This window comes from Carlito syrichta, unplaced genomic scaffold, assembly GCF_000164805.1.
Source record: "Carlito syrichta isolate Samal-C Ts95f unplaced genomic scaffold, Tarsius_syrichta-2.0.1 Scaffold258652, whole genome shotgun sequence".
In the NCBI taxonomy this organism is placed as follows: domain Eukaryota; kingdom Metazoa; phylum Chordata; class Mammalia; order Primates; family Tarsiidae; genus Carlito; species Carlito syrichta.
The window spans coordinates 235,789-244,618 of record NW_007202748.1 but is presented as its reverse complement, the minus strand read 5'-3'; the positions used below and the strand labels follow the sequence as shown (position 1 = coordinate 244,618).

General features: G+C 42.2%; 1 protein-coding gene across 2 annotated transcripts in view; it reads left to right on the top strand.

Moving 5' to 3' along the window:
- The window catches only part of ALDH6A1 (aldehyde dehydrogenase 6 family member A1), a 30,391-nt gene that overhangs the window by 11,818 nt on the left and 9,743 nt on the right, over window positions 1–8,830 (top strand). The window lies entirely within an intron of this gene.

Sequence of the window (8,830 nt, the reverse complement as noted above, 5' to 3'; positions counted from 1 at the left end):
GTAGAGATGAGGTCTCGCCAAGTTGCCCAGGCGGGTCTCGAACCCACGGGCTCAGGCAATCCACTCACCTCAGCCTCCCAAAGGCGCGGGATTACAGGCTGAGCCACCGAGCCCGGCAAAACATTTATTTATATAGTTTTTTTCCTTCTCTTGGATTATTTCCTTTCTGAAATAGGATTACTGTGTCAAAAGATACAATTTCATGTATCTAGAGTTTTGTTGATCCTGCCAGATAATTGTCTACTTAGAGAATTTTTTTTTTAATTATGAAGATGTGGGGTACAATTCAGGGTTAGATATACAAACACTGATTATGCAGGTACCTTTGTTGATGAGGTATACCCCTCCCTCCCCTAGCAGTTTCTCCAACTGCAAATCCCACCCCCTCCCATGACAGTTTCCCACTACTGCCAGTCCCTTTCTTATAGTATTATAATTGTTCAAGGTCTCCTTATGAATGAGAACATATGGTGCTCTGTTCTTTGTTTCTATGACAGATCACTGAGTATGATCGACTCCAAATCCATCCAAGTTGCTGCGAAGTCCATGTTTGTTCTTCTTTATGACTGCATAATATGCCATTGTGTATATGTACCACATTTTTTAAATCCAGTCCAGCTTTAATGGGCAACATGGTTGGTTCCATGTTTTTGCTATTGTGAATAGAGCTGCAACAAACATACGTGTGCAGGTATCTTTTTTTTAGACTGATTTGAGTTCCTCTGGGTATATTCCCAATAGGGGAATTGCTGGGTTATATGGAAGGTCAATTTCTAGTTCTTTCAGAAATTGCCACACTGTCTTCCAGAGAGGTTGCACTGGTTAGCATTCCTACCAGCAATGTAGAAGTGTTCCTTTTTCTCTGCATCCTCGCCAACATCTGTTGTTGTTTGTTTTATTAATGATGGTCATTCTTACTAGGGTTAGGTGGTATATCTCAGTGTAGTTTTGATTTGCATTTCTTTGATGATGAGTGAGACTGAGTACTTTTTCATCTGTCTGTTGGCTGCCCGTATATCTTCTTTTGAGAAGTGTCTATTCATGTCTTTTGCCCACTTTTTAGTGGGGCTGTTTGTTTTTTTCCTTTCGGCGCATTTGAGTTCCTTGTAGAGCCTAGATGTTAGGCCTTTGTTAGATACACAGTTGGCAAATATTTTTTCCCATTCTGTGGGCTGCCTCCCTGCTCTCTTGATGGTTTCTTTTGCTTTGCAGAAGCGTGTTAGTTTGATGAGGTCCCACTTGTCTATCTTATTTTTTTTCTTTTTTCTTTTTTTTTTTTTTGATTTAGAGTCTCACTCTGTCGCCCAGATGGGAGTACAGTGGCCGCTACCGGCCACCTCAGCCTCGACTTGCCGGGCTCCAGCGATCCTTCCGCCTCAGCTTTCTGAGTAGCCGGAATTACAGGCATGCGCTACCACGCCCGGCTGATTTTTTGATTTATTGTAGAGATGAGGTCTCGCTGCCCAGGCGAGTCTCAAACCCGCGGGCTCAGGCAATCCACTCACCTCAGCCTCCCAAAGGTGCAGGATTACAGGCTGAGCCACCAAGCCCTGCTTATTTTATTTCTTAAGATATTGGACTTTAAGGTTCTGAATAGGAATTGGTGGCTAGTTCTAATTTCCATAGGGGTGTCTCCTGCATTTTCTTTCTTTCTTTCTTTCTTTTTTTTGAGTTGGAGTCTCACTCTGTCACCAAGACTGGAGTGCGGTGGCTGCTCCTGGCCACCGCAGCCTTGATCTGCTGGGCTCCGGCGATCCTTCCACTTCAGCCTTCCAAGTAGCTGGAACTACAGATGCGTGCTACCACACGTGGCTAATTTTTGATTTATTGTAGAGATGAGGTCTCGCCAAGTTGCCCAGGCGGGTCTTGAACCCATGGGCTCAGGCAATCCACTCTCCTCAGCCTCCCAAAGCACTGGGATTACAGGCTGAGCCACCAAGCCCGGCTATCTCCTGTATTTTCTAAGATTCTAATAGTTTGAGGTTTTATGTGTAGGTCTTTGGACCATTTAGAGTTAGTTTTTGTGTATGGTGATATGTAGTGGTCCTATTTCAATCTTCTGCATGTGGTCTGCCAGTTTTCCCAGCACCATTTATGGAATAGGTTCTTCTCTTCCCAGTGGTTGTTGTTGAAGGCTTTGTCAAAGATGAGTTGGTTGAAGAATGGAGGCTTTGCTTCTGGAATCTCTATCCTGTTCCATCGGTCTATGTGCCTGTTCTTGTACCAATACCAGGCTGTTTTGATTACGGTAACATTATAGTAAAGTTTGAAGTCTGGGATTGTGATACCTCCTGCTTTGTTTCATTTGCTAAGGATTGTTTTGGCTACACGTGGTCGTTTATGTTTCTATATGAATTTCTGTATTGTCATTTCCAGGTCTGAGAAGAATGATGTTGGTAATTTAATGGGTATTGCATTGATTCTGTAGATTGCCTTTGGTAGGATGGATATCTTAACAATGTTGATTCTTCCTATCCATGAACATGGACTATTTTCCATTTGTTTGTGTCTTCTTGGATTTCTTTTATTTTTATTTATTTATTTATTTATGAGTTGGAGTCTCACTCTGTCGCCCAGGCTGGAGTGCAGTGGCCGCTCCCGGCCACCGCAGCCTCGACCTGCTGGGCTCCGGCAATCCTTCCGCCTCAGCCTTCCAAGTAGCTGGAACTACAGGCATGCGCTACCACGCCCAGCTAATTTTTGATTTATTGTAGAGACGAGGTCTCGTCAAGTTGTCCAGGTGGGTCTTGAACCCATGGGCTCAGGCAATCCACTCACCTCAGCCTCCCAAAGGCGCAGAATTACAGGCTGAGCCACTGAGCCCGGCTTTTATTTTTATTTTAAACATATTTTTTACTTTAAAATTGTGGGGTTTGGTTAAGGGTTGGGTATACAAATATGCATCATTCAGGCACCCTTGTTGAATAAGTGGTCTTGGATTTCTTTGAGCAGTGTTTTGTAGTTCTCATGGTAAAGGTCTTTCACTTCTCTGATTAGGAAGATGCCGAGGTATTTCAATTTTTTTGTGGCTATTGTGAATGGAATTGTGCTGTTAATTTGGGTCTCTGCTTGCTTGCTGTTGGTGTTTAGGAATGTGACTGTCTTTTGCATGTTTATTTTGTATCCTGAGACTTTGCCAAAGTCCTTTATCAGTGCAAGCAGGTTTTTGACAGATTCTCTTGGATTTTCAAGGTATAGGATTGTATCATCAGCAAAGAGGGATAACTTGACTTCCTCTTTTCCTATTTGGATACCCCTGATTTCCTTCTCTTGTCTAATTGCCCGAGCTAGGACTTCCAACACAATGTTGAACAATGTTGAGAGTGGGCAACCTTGTCTTGTTCCAGTTTTCAGGTGAAATGTTTCCAGTTTTTGTCCATTTAGCTATATGTTAGCTGTGGGTTTATCGTAGATGGCACTTACTATTTTGAGGTATGTTCCTTCTATACCTAGGTGTTTGAGGGTTTTTATTAAGAAGCGATGCTGGATTTTATCAAAAGCCTTTTCTGCATCTAATGAGATAATCATGTGGTTCTTGTTTTTACACCTATTGATATATTGAATTACAATTATGGTGGTGCGAATGTTAAACCAGCCCTGCATCCTGGGGATGAAGCCTAATTAGTCGTGGTGGATGATTTTTGAGATGAATTTTTGGATCCGATTTGCTAGAATCTTGTTGAGGATTTTTGCATCTATGTTTATAAGGGATATTGGCCTGTAGTTCTCTTTTTTAGTTGGATCTTTACCCAATTTGGGTATCAGTGTGATGTTAGTTTTTTAAAATGATTTGGGGAGAATTTCATCTTTCTCAATTGCCTGGAATACTTTCAATAGGATTGGTGTCAGCTCCTCCTTGTACGTTTTGTAGAATTCTGCTGGAAAGCCATCCAATCCAGGGGTTTTTTTTGCAGGTAGTTTTCTTATGACAGAGTCAATTTCCTGGGTTGTTATTGGTCTATTTAGTGTCTCAGTGTCTTCTTGTTTCAACCTGGGGAGGTTGTGTGATGTCAGAATATCCTCCATTTCATTTAGGTTATCAAGTTTGTTTCCATACAGGTGTACATAGAAATCTCTGATAATCTTTTATATTTCTTCGGGGTCAGTTGTGATTTGATCTTTTGTATTTTTGATTGTGTTTATTTGGGCTTTTTCTCTCTTTTTCTTGGTCATTCTGGTTAGGAGTCCATCAATCTTGTTAATTCTTTCAAAGAACCAGCTTTTTGTTTTGTTGATGACTTCTATGATATTTTTGTCTTCTATGTCCTGTATTTGGGCTCTCATTTTTGTGATTTGGTTTCTTCTGCTAAAGTTCAAGTTTTGGTGGTCTTCTTTTTCCAGTTCCCTTAGGTGATTTGTTAGGCTCTCAACTTGTGATCTTTTCATTTTCTTTATATGTGCTCGTAGAGATATAAATTCCCCTCTTAGAATTGCTTTCATGATATCCCAGAGGTTTTGGTAAGATGTTTTTTCATCTTCATTTGTTTCCAGGAATCTTTTAATTTCTGCTTTGATTTCACTGTTGACCCAGCAGTTGTTCAGCATTGTGCTGTTTAGTGTCCATGTCCTTGTGGGCTTTGGGGAAATGTTGTTGGTGTTGATATTTATTTTTATTCCACTGTGGTCTGAGAATGTGCATGGCAAGATTTCAACCTTATGGAATTTGTTTATGCTTGATTTATGGCCAAGGATGTGATTAATCTTGGAGTATGTGCCATGTAGTGAAGAGTAGAATGTATATTCTCTGGTTGTTGGGTGGAATGATCTGTAGGTATCTATTAAATCCATTTGGTTGAGTGTTAAGTTTAGGTTCTGGATCTCCTTGTTGATTTTTTGCCTCAATGATCTCTCTAGGGCTGTCAGTGGGATATTCAAGTCCCCTGTTATAACAGTGTTAGAGTCAATATCTTTTTTTAGTTTATTTAGTAGTTGCTTTATAAATGCTGATATTCCTGTGTTGGGTACATATATGTTTTGGATGGATATTTCTTGTTGATGGATTGTACCTTTTATCATTATGTAGTGTCCTTTTGCATCTTTTAAAATTTTTGTTAGTTTAAAGGTTGTTTTGTCTAATATTAAAATCGCAACTCCTGCCTTCTTTTATGATCCATTTGCCTGGAAACTCGTTTTCCATCCTTTAAGTTTGAGTCTGTGTGTGACCTGTGTGGTGAGATGAGTCTTCTGGATGCAGCAAATAATTGGGTCATGGTTTCTTATCCAGTTTGCCATTCTTTGTCTTTTCAGTGGCGCATTTAGTCCATTCACATTCAGGCTGATTATTGAAATGTGATTGTTTCTCCCTGTCATGAGGTTCTTATAAAGTTTTTTCTTTGTTTGCTTGTTTTCTTTTGGCTTTGGGGTTGTTGTATGTGTGTGTTTTCAAGTTTCTTGTTGTGCTGTATTCTCTGTTGATTCTATGCTCTGCTGTTCTCTTGGGAAGTGTGTGGTCATTCTTTTTTTCGTTCTTCTGTGCTTGATACCTTTTTAAGTGTCTCCTGTAGAGCTGGTCTGGAAGCTACACAATCTCTTAGGGATTGGATGTCTGGGAAGGATTTGAATTCTCCATTACTGATGAAGCTGAGCTTGGCTGGATAGGAAATTCTTGGTTGAAATTGTTTTTCTTTGAGGACTTTGAATATAGGGCTCCAGTCCCTTCTTGCTTGTAGTGTTTCTAACAACAGGCCTGCTGCTATTCTGATTGGTTTTCCTTGCTAGGTAGTCTGACTTTTCTCTCTTGTTGCCTTTAGGATTTTTTCTTTTGTGCCTACTTGTGTAGGTGAATTACTATGTGTCTAGGGGTTGGTCTTCTCATTTGATGTCTTGTGGGGATTCTCTGTATCTCTTGTGCTTGGCTGGTCACATCTCTGGTGAGAAGGGGAAAGTTTTCTTGGATTACCTCCTGGAATACATGCTTCAAGTGTTCTCCATTTCCTTTTCTTCTTCTGGGATACCAGTCAAGCATAGGTTTGGCCTCTTGATATAATCACACATATCTTGTAGGCTTTGTTCTTTCTTTCTGAGTCTTCTTTCTATGTTTTTTACAGACTGGGTTAATTCCATGCTCTGGTCTTCAAGTTCTGAGATTCTTTCTTCAGCTAGATTAATTCTGCTTTCCATGCTTGTCATCTTGTTGTTTATTTCCTGGATGAACTTTTTTAGCCAAAATCTGTTACAAGTTCTTTCAGTGTTGCATCTTGTCTTTCTTGCATCTTATTCACTCTTTCCATTCCCTAATCCCTGTTGTATTCTGGGGACAGTCCTTGGTGATGTCCATTGTTTAGACACCAAGGTCTGATTTTTCAGGAGTTTTGTCTTTGGTAAACTTGAAATTGCCTGAGGCCTTCCTTTGGTTTTTTCCTCCTTTGTGACAGATCTTTTGTTTTTCTCTTTAGTTCTGTTATTCAGTGCCAGTGGGAGAGGCTTTCCCTTCTGATGTTTGCTTAGTCCTCTCTTCTTCCCTGATCCAGTCTCTGGATTTATTCTGTTTTGAAATAGGGCAGTAGATGGGAAACTTTGCTGTCTCTTGTAGTTTTTGAAGTTGGAATAAAGTAGGGGATAGAGAGCTAGGAATCAGAAATTACTTGCAAATTAAAATATTCACTTATTGTGGTATGTGTTCCCTGAGACCCACTCCCCACCACCACTCTATATGATGATGCAAAGCAGAAACCAATCCAAAAGCAACTGAACACATACACACCCCCCCAAACAAACTAGAATAACAACAAAGTGAAACAAAACAAATAACAACAACAAAAAAAACCAAGATAACTAAACACACACACACACACACACACACACACACACGCCTCGCTCAAAGTGAATAGAGAAGAAAAACAGAAAGACTGGAGGAAAATTAAAAAAAAAAAAGGATTCAGGTCAAACCCTCACACATATATTGACACACACCTTAAACTATAAAAAATGAATATAGCCAGGCTTGGTGGCTCAGCCTGTGATCCTGCGCCTTTGGGAAACTAAGATGAGTGAATTGCCTGAGCCTGCAGGTTCGAGACCCTCCTGGGCAACTTGGTGAGACTTCATCTCTACAATAAATCAAAAAATTAGCTGGCGTGGTAGCACACACCTGTAGTTCCAGCTACTTGGAAGGCTGAGGCAGAAGGATTGCTGGCACCCAGCAGGTCGAGGCTGCGGTGGCTGGGAGCGGCCCCTGCACTCCAGTCTGGGTGACAGAATGAGGCTCCAAGTCAAAAATAAAACAAAAAACAAAACAAAAACAAAAAAAATGAATTTAAAAAAACCCCAGAAGAACAAGAGTAAAAACCAACAACAACAATATCAAAAGATGTACACTCAGTCATTCACATACACACATAAACAGAAAATGATAAAAGAAGAAACAAAAAGAAAAGAAAAAAATTTAGGAGGGGGATGCAGATCAAACCCTCACATACACATTCATGCACAAAGGAAAAATATTTTAAAAATAGATGAACTAACAAACAAATATTCAAAGAATTTTTTGTTTTGAGTTGGGGTCTCACTCTGTAGCCCAGACTACAGAGTGCTGTGGCATGCTTCCAGACACCGCCGCCTCGACCTGCTGGACTCCGGTGATCCTTCCGCCTCAGCCTTCCAAGGTAGCCAGAACTACAGGCGCGTACTACCACACCTGGCTAATTTAAAAAAAAAATTTATTGTAGAGACAAGGTCTCACCAAGTTGCCTGGGTGGGTCTCGAACTTGCGGACTCAGGCAATCCACTCGCCTCAGCCTCCCGAAGTGCTGGGATTACAGGCTGAGCCACTGAGCCCGGCCAATAATTTTTAAAAATTAAAAAATAATTGAAAATTAAAAAAAAAAAAAAACTTGCCTTCTTGTTGCAGGCTCTGTAATTGTTCCTCTAATCAGGTCTCTCCTGCAGAGCCACCTCTTTCACTCCTCAGGGAACAAAGCAAGGAAGGAGGAGGGGCAGTGAAGGTGGGGGGACTATAGTCCTCTCCTCCCACTCTTGTATGGTCAGGGAGATCTCTGGTGGGGAGGTGTGGAATTGTCTCTTCCCCAGGTATGTACTCTCGCCAGGGGTGCCCCAGCCAGCCCTATCCTGGAATGGAGTTCTCCTATTGTGACTCATGTCCAGGCTCCGCCTGGGTTTGTCCCTCTCAGTCATGGCCCAGCTGCGTGTGTCTGACGTTCAGAGGATTGCTGAGGAGGACAGGGTTTGGGTCAGCTCCGGGCTCACCACTGATCTCTTTGGCATTCTTCCTCGTCTTTTTCTGGCCACACCCTTTGTCCCACAGCTGCATCAGGGTAGGGGGTGGGGCGCCTCATCAGGTCCCTCTTAAGTTTGTGTTCTCAGGGCATTCCCTCTTGGCCATGATCAACTCCGGAGTAGTTGATCTGCCAGCCACAGAGATGGGGTCTGTTGCTCCATGGTGAGCAAGTCAGAGCACTCTCCTGCCCCGCCTTCATGATGGTGGTGGAGGGCCTCTCTTGAACTTACCACAGCCCTGGCCAGGTGCTGCAGTGGTGAGGCAAAGCCAGGAGTCGGCACTCTCTCTCTTGTTTCAGTGGTGGGGGAGAGTCTGGGCTGATATTTTCTCCCCGCTTTTTCAAAGTAAAACTTCTGTCCATTAAAAAAAAATGGCGCTCTGCTTCTGCGATGTAGGAAGAGCCAGAGACGAAGTAGAGAACCTGCAGCACCAGCTGTTGCGCCAGGGCCCTGACCACCCTCTCGCGAGCCCCACTTAGACAGTCTCTTCCAGCATTTTCTTCCTAGGGAGGGTTTGTTGATTAAAAAAAAAAAAAGCCTTTGGGAGGCTGAGGTGAGTGGATTGCCTGAGCCCATGGGTTCGAGACCCGCCTGC